Source organism: Loxodonta africana, chromosome 3, assembly GCF_030014295.1.
Source record: "Loxodonta africana isolate mLoxAfr1 chromosome 3, mLoxAfr1.hap2, whole genome shotgun sequence".
Classification (NCBI taxonomy): Eukaryota; Metazoa; Chordata; class Mammalia; order Proboscidea; family Elephantidae; genus Loxodonta; species Loxodonta africana.
In genome coordinates, this window is record NC_087344.1 from 40,314,496 (window position 1) to 40,326,608 (window position 12,113).

The 12,113-nt window shown below is 54.0% G+C and overlaps 2 protein-coding genes across 17 annotated transcripts in view; one reads left to right on the forward strand and one right to left on the reverse strand.

The window, feature by feature from the left end:
* NPHP4 (nephrocystin 4) overlaps positions 1 to 11,031 on the reverse strand; it is a 142,539-nt gene extending 131,508 nt beyond the window's left edge. For 4 of the 12 annotated variants that reach the window (XR_010321276.1, XR_010321277.1, XM_064281148.1 and 1 more), the window contains exons 1-2: positions 7,269 to 11,026; positions 6,032 to 6,620 (exon numbers count right to left, since the gene is read on the reverse strand). The gene's annotated coding sequence lies outside the window, so the exon portion shown is untranslated. Of the gene's footprint in view, positions 1 to 6,031 lie in introns of all 12 variants that reach the window. The other 8 variants (XR_010321275.1, XR_010321274.1, XR_010321278.1 and 5 more) reach the window with 7 other exon arrangements.
* The window catches only part of KCNAB2 (potassium voltage-gated channel subfamily A regulatory beta subunit 2), a 111,117-nt gene continuing 105,457 nt past the window's right edge, over positions 6,454 to 12,113 (forward strand). For 3 of the 5 annotated variants that reach the window (XM_064281150.1, XM_064281158.1, XM_064281157.1), the window contains exon 1: positions 6,454 to 6,577. The gene's annotated coding sequence lies outside the window, so the exon portion shown is untranslated. The remainder of the gene's footprint in view (positions 6,578 to 12,113) is intronic. The other 2 variants (XM_064281153.1, XM_064281152.1) reach the window with 2 other exon arrangements.

The following is a 12,113-nucleotide window of genomic DNA, read 5'->3' on the forward strand; positions in this document are numbered from 1 at the left end:
TGCTCCCGTATACACACGGGAACTCATCTCGGGGTCCTGTCCCACCTGGAATTCCACTCTCCCCACCCCACCCCCTGCAGGCAGGCACACTGCTCAGCCTCCCAAGTCTAGATTGTGCCTGTGTGTGCACGAATGCACATTCATTGTTCTTTTTTCTTTGTGGGTCATCTGTGTCTGCTCAGTCTCCCTTATGCAGTGAAACTGTACTCCCCCAATTCCATGTGGGAAGGGGCTGCCCCCCAAGCCTAGCCAGAGGGCTTCAATGATTGGCTCAAAGATACGCATGTAGCCCACACTGTGCCAATCAAAGTCTACCCTGGGACTCACACCACGGTCTGGTCAGAAGAGGTCGTCCCTCCTCCAATGATGCCCTGAAGCCTCGAGGACCACCTGGCCACCACAAGGAAAGCCAGCACAGGAGAGGTCCCCTGAGCTGGGAGTGGGAGGACGGGTCCTGCCACCAGAGCCCAGGCCTCCCCCAGGTAGGGACACCCTGACAGAAGCCAGCTCCCAGCCACTGCCAGACTTTAGTTACAGGGACAAAGAAAGTCCCCCAGAGGCTTTTTTTTTTTTTTAAGCTAGGTTTTGTAGTCAGCTGAATAATGGCCTCCAAAAATCTCTTCATCCTATTCCCTGGAACTTGTGAAGATGTTGCCTCACACCGTAAAAGGGACTTTGCAAATGTGATTAAGGTTACGGACCTTGAGATGGGGAGATGATTCTGGATGATCCCAGGAGGGCCTGACAACCTCATATCCCTAGGAGAGCAGTGCCAGAAGGGTCGGAGTCAGAGAGAAGGTCGCGTAAAGATGCAGCAGAGAGAGACTAGAAGATGTTGCACTCTGGCTTTGAAGATGGAGGAAGGAGCCATGAGCCAAGCAATGAAGTGCTAGAAGCTGGAAAAGGCAAAGAAAGAATGCTCCCTTGAGCCTCCAGAAGGAACCAGCCCTGTCTGCACCTTGACTTCAGCCCACTGAGATTGACTGTGGACGTCTGTCTCCAGAACCATTACGGAATGCATTTGTGGTGATGTGTTACAGCAGTCCCATGAGACCCATCCAGGCTTCCGGAACCTGCAGGCAGAAAGGCCGATGACACCCAGCTCGAGGGCCCCTCCCTCCAGGGGGACGTCGCGGGGGCCCAGGGGTTCAGCTGCGAGCTGGAGAAGGGACAACCTCTCCTGACCAGACTGTGGCCTGAGTCCCAGGGTAGACTTTGACTGGCACAGCGTGGGCCACATGCTCATCTTTGAGCCAATCATTGATGTCCTCTGGCCAGGCTTAGAAGGCAGCCCCTCCCCACATGGAATTGGGGAGGACGGTTCCCCTGTGCAAGGGAGACTGAGCAGCTGTGAGCTCACAGGGCACCTGTGCTTCCCTTGGTCACAGCACTGTCACCTGTCTTGTACTACCTGCTCACTGGCCAGCTCCTTGCAGAGGGAGCCTTATTCCTCGCTGGGTCCTAGGCACGTGGCTCAACATCAGAACTCAACAAATATTCACAAAATCAAAATAACAAGCATTTTTTTTTTTTAGAGATAGGGTGTTTCCTGTTGACTTGCTGTAAAATTGGGAACCTCATTCGTACAAAATAAAGGCCATCAAGGGCTGAGAGGTGTCTTGACAGAGAAAGTTTTTTTCCAAACACGAATCACTGGCTGAGCACACCTGGTGAGACACCCTCCAGAAGCAGAGTCCTCACCTGATCACCTACTCTGCCTTGGAGGTGTCTCCCCATTTTTAGGATTGGACCAGACCTTTCGCCTGACCCAGCACCCCCCTACCGTCTCCACTGGGGGTTGCAGGGTGCAATTCCACACCTGGCCAGTAGATGGTGCTCAAGACACCCTCATAAGAGAACAACTGTATCAGTGGGATCCAGACTGGGAAGAAAGGCAGTCACTCCCAAAAGGAATGACTGCCCAATCAAAATACTGAGGCTGGAAGGGAGAGGTGTTACCCTGAGATAACCAAACAGCGGTCACCTTAGGGAGGAGGGCAAAAGGCCATTACAGTGAGGTTTAGGACACACGGAGCTCTTCACTTCCCTGCCCGCCTTCACGACACACACACAAACACACACACAGCCACACACAGCCTTCCAGTCCCTGGAGGACAAAATCCCAACTCCACAGAGCAGCTGTCAAGACGCCCTCCCCGCACCCCACACCTAATAGCGGTACCTCCCACCCCCTCCATACTCATCCTTGCTTCAGCCACACTGAACTCTCAGACACCAGGCTCTGTTTCCTTCTAAGCAGAATCTTCCCCTCTCCCTCTCAGCACAGGCACACGCTCCCTAGATAATTGCTACTCGCTCCCTAGATAATTGCTACTCGTCCTGTAGGGGTCAAACCAAACGCCATCTCCTCAGAGGGAGCACCCCCACCACCAGGTGCTCCATACACAGGACCCAATACAGAGCAGTCACCATCGCAGTCACCAGGGCTGACTGAGAGGTCACTGTTGATCTCCTGCAAGACTGTGGCTCCATGGGGTCAGGGGCCAGGCTGGGACTGGGTCCTCAGTGACTAAACAGAAATGCAATGGAGGAAAAGAGAGGGTCCCTGGGGGCCGGACGAACAAAAGAGAAAACTTACAGGGTTCCATGCTTTGAGACCAAGAAAAGGAGACAAAGGGCTCTCCAAAAAAAAAGACAAAACAAGATGAAAATGCATCACCTTATCACAAAAACTAGACGGTGTCCAGCTACTACTACCAACCGCTCTGACTGGGATCACAACAGGGGCTCCCAGACAGAGCGTGAGAAAAATGTACAACAAAAAATCAAATTCTCTAAAAAGACCAGACTTATTGGTCTGACAGAGACTGGAGGAACCCCTAAGACTATGACCCTAGCATACCCTTCTGACCTGAAACCGAAGCCATGCCCGGACACCACCTTTCAGCCAAGCCACAAACAGGCCCACAAAACAGACGATAACACGAGAGGAATGTGCTCCTTAGCCCAATCAATTATACAAGATCAAAAGCACATTTGCCCAGGCAGGAAGGGGTAGAAAATCTGAACAAAAGGAAATGGAGAAGCCAAGGCAGAGATGGGGACAGTGCGGACACACTGTGAGGAATGCAACTGGTATCATGGAACACTTTATGTACAAACTATTGAATGGGAAAATAATTCGCTCTGTATAACTTTCACCTAAAGCACAATAAAAAAAGAAAGAAAGAAAATGCACATTAAGTCCCTATCAGGAGTCCAGGGTGGCACACTCAGCTGCTAACTGAAAGGTGGGCAGTTCAAACCCACTAACACGTGTCTCAGAATAAAGGCTTGGCGATCTATGGGGCACCAGCTCTACTCTAACACACATGAGGTCGCCATCAGTCAGAATCAACTCAATGGCAACTTGTAGCCGTGTCGTTTATTAGGTACTCGGCACTCACAAATATTTGCTTACTTATTTCCTTAACAATCTGTAAGACAGGAATCATTATTCTCATTTTATAAATGAGGAAGTTCAGATTCAGAGAGGTTAAATGACCAGTCCAAAGTCACACCTCTAATCCTGGCTAGCCTCAGGGCTAGTGTAACCAGGTCCTGCTCCTCTCCATCCCTTCCAGGTGGCAGGAGAGGCAAGAAGGAGAAGAGATGCCCTGAGGGCAGTAGAGAAAGTGTCAGTGGAGGGATCCAGAAAGGAGCGTAACACTGCTCTCTACCTTCAAGAAAGTCTCTTGCCTGTTTTCCATCTACAAAATGAGGGGCTGTGAAGTTCTTGTGAGGTCTTTATTTCTGCAAATGTATTTAACAACTACTTACTAAGCATCTATTCTGTTCCAGTCCATATAAAGGTGAAGAAGACAGTGAAAGGCCCCATGTTTAAGAATCTGAAAATCCACAGGGTTGGAGAAGCACAAGGCGCCGAGTGTGAGAAGCGCACAGGAGATGCACCTAGCCTAGGTTCTTTGAGGGAGGGAGGGCTGGGAGGAGGAGGGAGCCAGAGAGGCCCAAGAAGTAAGGGGGGCTGAACTCTAACAAATAAACAGAAGTTAGCCAGGAAAGGGCTGAAAAGCTGTCCAGACAAAGGGAGTACGATGCTCCCTTCCCAGAAGCTAACAGGATCTGAAAGGTCTGGGTCCCAAGAGCAGAAGCTTACAGCGGAAACCGAAGTGGAGTCAGTGAAGTCTGATTAAGCAGTGCCTGACATTCTCATTCCACAAATATTGAGTTCCTCCCATGTCCAGGCAGGAGTCCCTGAGGGGCGCAAATGGTTAGGCACTCCATGACTAGCCGAAAGGTTGGCAGTCCAAACCCACCCAGAGCTGCTTCGGAATATAGGCCTAGTGATCTGCTTCCAAAAGTTCGCAGCCTTGAAAACCCTACGGAGCAGTTCCACTCTGCACACATGAGGTCACCGTGAATCAGAGTCAACTCAACAGCAACTAATAACAACATGTCCAGACCCTGTGTTAAGCCCTGGATAAACCCTCAAGAACACAGCAGACAAGTTCCTTGTGCTCATGGAATGAACTGTGGAGTGAGGCAGAAAGGCAAGACACAAATCAGCACACAGCAAAATACATCACTACGAATTCTGGTAACTACACAGAAGAGCAAAGGTGCAGCGCACTGTAATGGAGGCCTGGGTTCCAAATGGAAGACTACCCACGATGATCCAACTACATATAAGGGTGAAGCCAGATTTCCTTCATAGACGTCAACCAAAACAACATATATAGCAAGACTGGATGCAGAAGCAGGTATGAGGATCCAGCTGTCTTCTCTTAAACCAGACATTAAAGAGATCTGTACAAGTGGGGTGGGGGGGCTCTAAGTTTAAAGACTACCACCTATCTGTCAGCTTGTCATACTGTGGTGGCTTATGTGTTGCTGTGATGCTGGAAGCTATGCCAGTGGTATTTCAAATATCAGCGGGCTCACCCATGGCAGACAGGTTTCAGAGGAGCTCCAGACTAAGACAGACTAGGAAGAAAGGCCTGGCGATCTACTTCCAAAAATTACCCAATGAAAAACCCACAGACCACAGAATATTATCCAAGACTTCAATTCACTTAACTTTGGACATGTCATCAGGAGGAACTGGTCGCTGGAGGACATCATGTTTGGTAAATTGGAGGGCCAGGAAAGGGCAGGTAAACCCTTAGTAAGATGGACTGACATAGTGACAGCGACAGTGGACTCAAACATATCAACGACCACGAAGATGGCACAGGACTGGGCAACGTTTCATTCTCTTGGGTCGTCATGAGTAAAAGCCAACTCGAAGGCAACTAACAACAACAAAGTCTAAAAAAGAAACAGGTAGGAGTCCAGCCTTGTAAGAAGTGGGGAAGAGCATTCAGGGCAGAGGGAAGAGCATGTACGAAGGCTCCTGAGGCTTGTCAGAAGGTCAGAATGGCTGGGGAATGTAGGTGGGAGTCGCTCAAGGGGCAGCCAGAGGCAGGCAGGGCCTGAAGGTCAGAGCCTCAAGGTCCAGGGCAAGGAGCATGGCTTCATCCGAAAGCCAGAGTGGCCAGAATCTCCATTTAGCCGCAGAGGGAGAAGGGGCTGCAGGAGACAGGAGCCAGGGGACACGGAGAGCACTCAGCAGGCCCCTGCAGAGGTTCCGGTGCGAGAAGGGCGTCCTGACTAGGGTCCGGATCCGGATGGATGAGCGAGCAGTCAGGGGAGTGAGGAAGAGGGCCAGCGGAGAAACCCAGTCTGGGGAGATCGACCCCACGCTCGCCCTAAGCCGGGGGCCACAGAGGGGCGTAGGGATCTGGGAGAAAAAAACTAGGCAGAGTAGCCCATCCGCGCCCAACGAAGCCTGGCAGCCTGGACCACACCAACGGCCAAGATATGGGGGGGCCGCTAGACGTGGGCACAACTCCAGGTCCCCCACCCGCCACGCCCGGCAGGCCCCGGATCCCCAGAGACGGGCCGGTCTGACCATTCCCACACCCCGGGCCCCGAGGCTCCTGCCGGCTCTGCGGCCGCCAACGCCACAAGGATGCGTCCTGCCTCCCCACGGGGTCGGCTACAATGGTTCCGCCCGCCGCGCGTGCGTTACCTAGGAGACGCGCCCGCCGCGAGCGCACTCGGAGCGACTAGGCCCACGTTTTCAAGAAAGTTCCCCCACGACGGGCCCAGGCCCGGGGCCGGTGCCCACCTGAGCGGCAGGCCTCGAAGGCCGAGGACTGGCCGAGAGGTGCACACTGTGTGCCGCCACCAGAGGGAGAAGCCTCGGAGAGAGGCGCAGCAGCGCGACAGCGATCCACTGGCGAACCCGCCTCGCGTCATTTTCTTCGTCAGGGCCGAGAGACCAATCAGGGCCCAAGTCGGAGGCGCCGCTTCGCGAGCGCCAGCCAATCGGCGCGGCGGCGGGCCCGTTCCTGCTTTGCATAGCCGGCGGTCACTCAGCCAATGGGAATGTGACTGGCGTGAACAATAGCCAATGAGAAGCTGGAGGAGGCGTGGCCTAGGGCGTCCCACGAGGTGAGGATGCTGCGGGCGGAACCTGCCGGAGAGAGCGGGATTCGGGGGCGCTAAAGTCGCTGGGGCAGGGCGGGAAGGAAGATCCGGAGCGGTGCATAGGATCCGGAGCTGGAGCCCCCAGGTGAGTGCGGGCGGAGACCCTGCGGGCTGCGCTTTCTGGGTACCTGCACGGGGAGAGGGCGGCGAAGATTGGCGAGCCCACAGCGGTCCCTTCTCCATCTCTATCTCCAGCCTGTGTCTCTGCGCCCGCCTCCGTCCTCACCTCCTCTCCAGGCTCCTCACCTCCTTCTCCATCACCTCCCTTCCCCCATCCCATCCCTCTCCGTCCATGTCATCCCGCCTGACCTTTCAGCTCAGACCCCCAACCCCTGCCCAAACTGAGTCCCTCCCCGAGACCCCGGTGGTGCACCTCGTCCCCTATCTCGGCCTCTCCGATTCCGCAGCCGTGCGTCCCCCTTCCTCCGTCCCCACCTTTCCCATCCGTCTCCTGGCCCCTGCGCAGCCCCCAACGGAACGCTCCAGGTTGCGGTCCTCTGCATCTCTCTTCCTTGTTGCCCCTGAAGGCGCATCTTCGCCCTTGCTCCCTCTGCCTTCCTCGTGGTCCCTGTCTCCATCCTCCCACCCATTCTGCTCTCTGCTCCTCCGCGCTTTCCGCGGCGTGCTCTCTCTACCTCGCCCAGCTCCCCGGAACCTTGACACTCCTTCCTCCCTTCCTGCACCAATTCCTCTGGCTACTAACCCCCACCCTTGCCCCCATCTTTAGCGTCTCTTCGCTTCCACTGGTACGATGCACTTCCCACCTCCCTCCCTACCTGCTGCTGTCCCGCAGGACGCAGAGACCCAGCAGCTGCACCGGTTTGTACTGCAGCAACCACACCGCGGGCCAGCCGGGTACCTGTCCGTCTCCCACCCTGCCACCAGGCTCATCCTTGCTCCGCTCCTCCTGGCATTTGTCTGGGGGTTCCAGTTACGCTTTGCATGGAGCTTTTTGGGGTGCTTCAGGTGGGAAGCCCCTAGCACCCTTTCCTGTCTTCCTCCCTTGCCACCATCTCCTCCCCACCCCACCCCCACTTTCCTGCTCAGCCTCACTTTGTGATTCAGCATTTCTGGGGTTGGTAACTTTCTTTGCTTCCTGGTACTATAGGGACCTGGGTGTGGGGTTAAAGGAAGGGGGTCTTGACCCTGTGACTGGCAAGTCCACCAGAGCAGAAGCTGCCTGGTTGGGAGGGGGTGAGGAGCTGGGACCGTGGTGGGGCTGCCTTATGCTCCCTTTCATTTGTCTACCCTGTGTTGAAATGTGTCCAAGGCGAGATGACATAAGTAATAGCTCTTGGAGAAATGGGCTATTAGCATTTGTGGAAATTAATACATCCCCTTCTGAGGAGGTAGAACAGCAAGTTCAGGCCACAGCTGTCCCACTGTTTGTCCATTCAGGATTTCCTCTTTCTCTGCAACTCCCCCACCCCACAAACACCAGCCCCTTCCAGTGCCAAAAGCAAACTCTGGCACTGCTCATGAAGCCGCATTCAGACCACCCTGGGGGGTTTGGGGACCTCTGTGTGCAGAGTCCCATCTACCCACTTGATTCTTGCCTTGCCTGGCACACGTTTCACCTGCAGAGCCCAGCCACCCGGGCACTCCTGGGCCCCAACCCTGTACCCTCAAGGCTTGAAGCCATGCGTGCACCAGAACAGCATGCGACCTCCCGGGGAAGCCTTCAAACCCACACTCGGCCTCCCTGACACTGGCCATGTTTGGCCTATCCCACCCCTCTGCGTCTATGGCCACCTGGTCAAAGTTTCCAGTACAAAACTGAATCCAGTCCTTTGTGTTGCCCTTTGCTGTGGCAGTCAACAAACACTTTGTGAGGGCTGTCACTGGAGTGAGGTGAGGGTCATGAAAAATTGTGAAGCCCAGTCCTTGTCCTCAAAGCACTCATGAGTCTGGATAAAAAGTCATGGGCATACCGAGCCTGGATAAAAAGACATGGGCATAAAAGTGATAGCCTGCAGGAAACGTGGCAAGATAGGACACCACTTCTTGCCCAGTTATCGTCACAGGTCGTGAAAGCTGGGGACTTGGAGGGCAGGAGAGCTCCAGGCTGGGCAGCCTGAGAAAGTTTCATATCAATGGGCTTTCTCTCTCTCTGTCTCTTCCATCTTTTTTCTTTTTATTTTCTTTCCTTCGTTAACGATTTTCTAAGGCCTAAATGACTCGGAAGGAAGTGGTACCAAGTTGTGATTTGACAGTTTCCGGTAAGGGCTGGAGGGAGCGTAAGGGCTGGAGGGAGCGTAAGGGCTGGAGGGAGCAGGCCATCTCTAAACTTTCCTGTTTGTTGATTCTCAGCCGGTCTGGTCGGTGCTAACCAGGCAGCATAGTTTGTGTAGAAGGAAAGCCTACTCTGCTTTTAGAACCCTGGAGAGTGTGTTTCTGTTTCTGGGGACTCTGGCTGGAAGCAGTATGTGTCTAGTCCTTGGCTAAATTCCCAGTGACCTTCAAGTTACCAAAGGTCCTGTGATCAAAGGACTTCCCTGTAGTCCCTGCAGTGCAGGCAGCCTTCGGGAAAGACTGGCTCTGAAGGTGTCTGGGGCAGAGACCTCACACCTCCTCCAGCCTCTCTCTGGAAGCCAGGAGGCCTTACCTCAGAGAGACGAAGTGTGTTAAAATTGAGAGGGTCTTAGCCTTGGGACAGTCTGGCCATCTTTTCTGTGAGAAAGTAAATGGAAGTGCAGAGGCAGAAGTGACTTACCCAAGGTCACACAGAGCCAGTGGCAGAGCGGGTGCTCACTGAGTAATTTCCACACTGGGTGGTGCAAATGGGTGAATGCAGTTGGCTGCTAACCAAAAGATTAGAGGTTTGAGTCCACCCAGAGGCACCTCGGAAGAAAGGCCTGGCGATTTACTGCCAAAAAATCAGTCATTAAAAACCCTATGCAGCACAGTACGATCCTGACACATGTGGGGTCGCCATGAGTCACAGTGGGCTAGATGGCAACTGGCTTGCTGTTTTGTTTTGCTTTTTCACTTCCTCCCAGTTGGAGGAAGCCAACGCCCGAGGGCATGACTGACCACAGCATTGGCTGCCCTCTGGCAAGGCCACCCGTGATGTGCTGCTGACGTGCATGGAGGAAGCTAGCCTGCGGGTGTATATGAGTCTCTGGAGAGCTGGTGGAAGCAGAGGGTGCCCCTACCACAGACCATTCCTGGTGAATCCTATCCTGCCTTCCCAGTGGCCCCCCGAGCCAGGGCATTGTTGCTTATTGAAGCCAAAGAGACAGCCAAGTAGTAACAGGGAGGGAGGGGGGCAGAGGAGCCAGTCAGGTGAGATGCAAGGGAGAAAGGGAACCCTCCCCACCTTCGAACTATACCTTTGCCCAAATCCTTCACCTTAAAAAAACACCAAACTAAACCCATTGCTGTGGAGTCGATTCCGACTCATAGTGACCCTACAGGACAGAGTAGAGCTGCCCCATACAGTTTCCAGGGAGCATCTGGTGGATTCAAACTGCCGACCTTTTGTTTAGCAGCCGTAGCTCTTAACCACTATGCTACCAGGGTTTCCTCCTTTACCTTGGGTCCTTATAAATGACTATGTGAGGTGAGCTGGTTGGCTTGGATAGGATAACTGAGGCACAGAGTAGTGAACAGCCTGACCTGGCCTCCCAGTAATGAGGAGACCTCATTCTGTTCCTGCTCTGCCAGGACTCTAAGGCAGTGCCACCTCCCCACCCCACCAAGCCTCTGTGCCAGCTAACACCAGAAATGCTTACCTCCCCCTTGATGTGTCTCCTTAGATGCACAGGTGGGCAGGGAGAGGGTCCGGACTTTCCTCCAAGCTCCGAGAGATCTGGAATTCCCCTTTTGCTCTGCCAGCAGACCTCTGCTCGCTGCATGCCCCCGCCAACCTCCTTTGGAAGGAGTCTGTGTGGGGATGTGGTTCTCTGTACTGCTGAGCTGGGCTTTCTTCACTCCACCAGTGCTGAGGAGGCAAAGGGCACAGGGCCAGCCCGGGAGTGTACACCTGAGCCAGGAGGGAGAGAGCACATACCTGGGCCACATGGGAGCGTCACTTACCTGGCTCTTGTCCTTCCACTATGAGAAGAGGCTCAAGGCACTCCATATGGCTGCGATTTGGCAGGCCTGTGAGTCTCCCTACCTGGTGGATGTGCATTATGCCTGGCCTTCTTGGCCTTTGACACATCCTGTGGCACTGACAAGGGCTGTCCTTCCTCTTCCTGTACAGCGTGATTCCCTCTCAGACCCCCAGCCTGACGGTGCCTACCATCAATACAACCAGGCTTCTGCCTCAAAGCCCTACTGGACAGGGTCTTGGGAAGTTCTGAATGACCTCTCCTCTGCTGAGTGACCAGCACATGGGGTGCCTGCATGGGGGCTTGTGTGTATGACGTGCTGCAGAGTTAAGCCCACACCTGTCTTTCCTGTGTCCCTGATGCCTCCTTTTCTGGACACCCTCCTTGAAGGTGGCCCATCCCCTCACTCGCTCTGGCACTCAGGCACCGACAGAATTGACTGTTTTGATGCCATGCCAGGTTGCAGACAAAATAAGATTGGGAAAGGGGGAGAAACAGAGAGGGAGTAGGGAGCATCTCCCCACCTCACACCGGTGTGCTGGACTAGTTCAGAAATGCTGTCTCCACTGTGGTCTTGAGCCCTGGCTCTGGTGGTTGAGAGGTGACCTAATGAACAGAGGAAAACAATCACACATTGTTCTCAGATTCCTACACTGGGATCTGAGAAAATGTCCCAGTAAGTGAGTGACTCCTTGAGTCCTGCAGACAGTGGGGTCTTGTCCCCAGGTCCCTCATGAGGACCAGTGCTCTGGATCTCTGGCTCTCACCTCCAGGCCTCATAGCTTCGTTCTTCATCTCCTTTTGTCTGGATGGTGAAATGACCCAACACAGTAGAAGCCCGGGAGAGTACCTGGCACAACATGGCACTCAGGAATGTCAGCACCACCCCCCTTCCAGCCATAGACTGAGCCTAAACCATTGCCCTAACTGGAGCCCAGGTGGAACAAAGCAGAGCCCCTGGGAAAACTAGAGCAGAGCAGTGCGTTTGTGCCACAGCCCACTCAGGGCTGCCCAAAAGGGGCTGCCTGCTACTGGGGAGGAGCCAGGGAGAGCCTAACCGAGGGCTTTCATGATGGAAGGAAGGAAAGGAGGGAAGGAAGGAAGAGGGAGGAAGATAAAGGCCAAGACAGACAGGAGCACACCCTGTTTATCACCCCATAGCCCAGGGAGGAGAGGGACTGGAGGACAGAGAGGACAGTTGTCTGCTGTGTCAGGTGAGCAAGAAGAGTAAGGAGGGGGAGAACCATCAGTCCTGACGCTGATTGAGGAAGTGGTTTCCGTTGAGAGGGGATTGGTGATGCCAGGTTGCGAGGAGTCCATGAGTGGTTGGGTGGTAAGGAAGTCAGGCGACCCTGCCAATAATAGCTGTGGGTATTGCAGATTGGGAATCCTTGAGTTGTGAAAGGAGCCTTGGTGGAGCAATAGTTAAGCACACTCAGGTGCTAACTAAAAGGTCGGCAGTTCAAACCCACCAGCCACACCATGGGAGAAAGCTGTAGCAGTCTGCTTCTGTAAAGATTATAACCTTGGAAATCCTGTGGGGCAGTTCTACTCTGTCCTACAGGG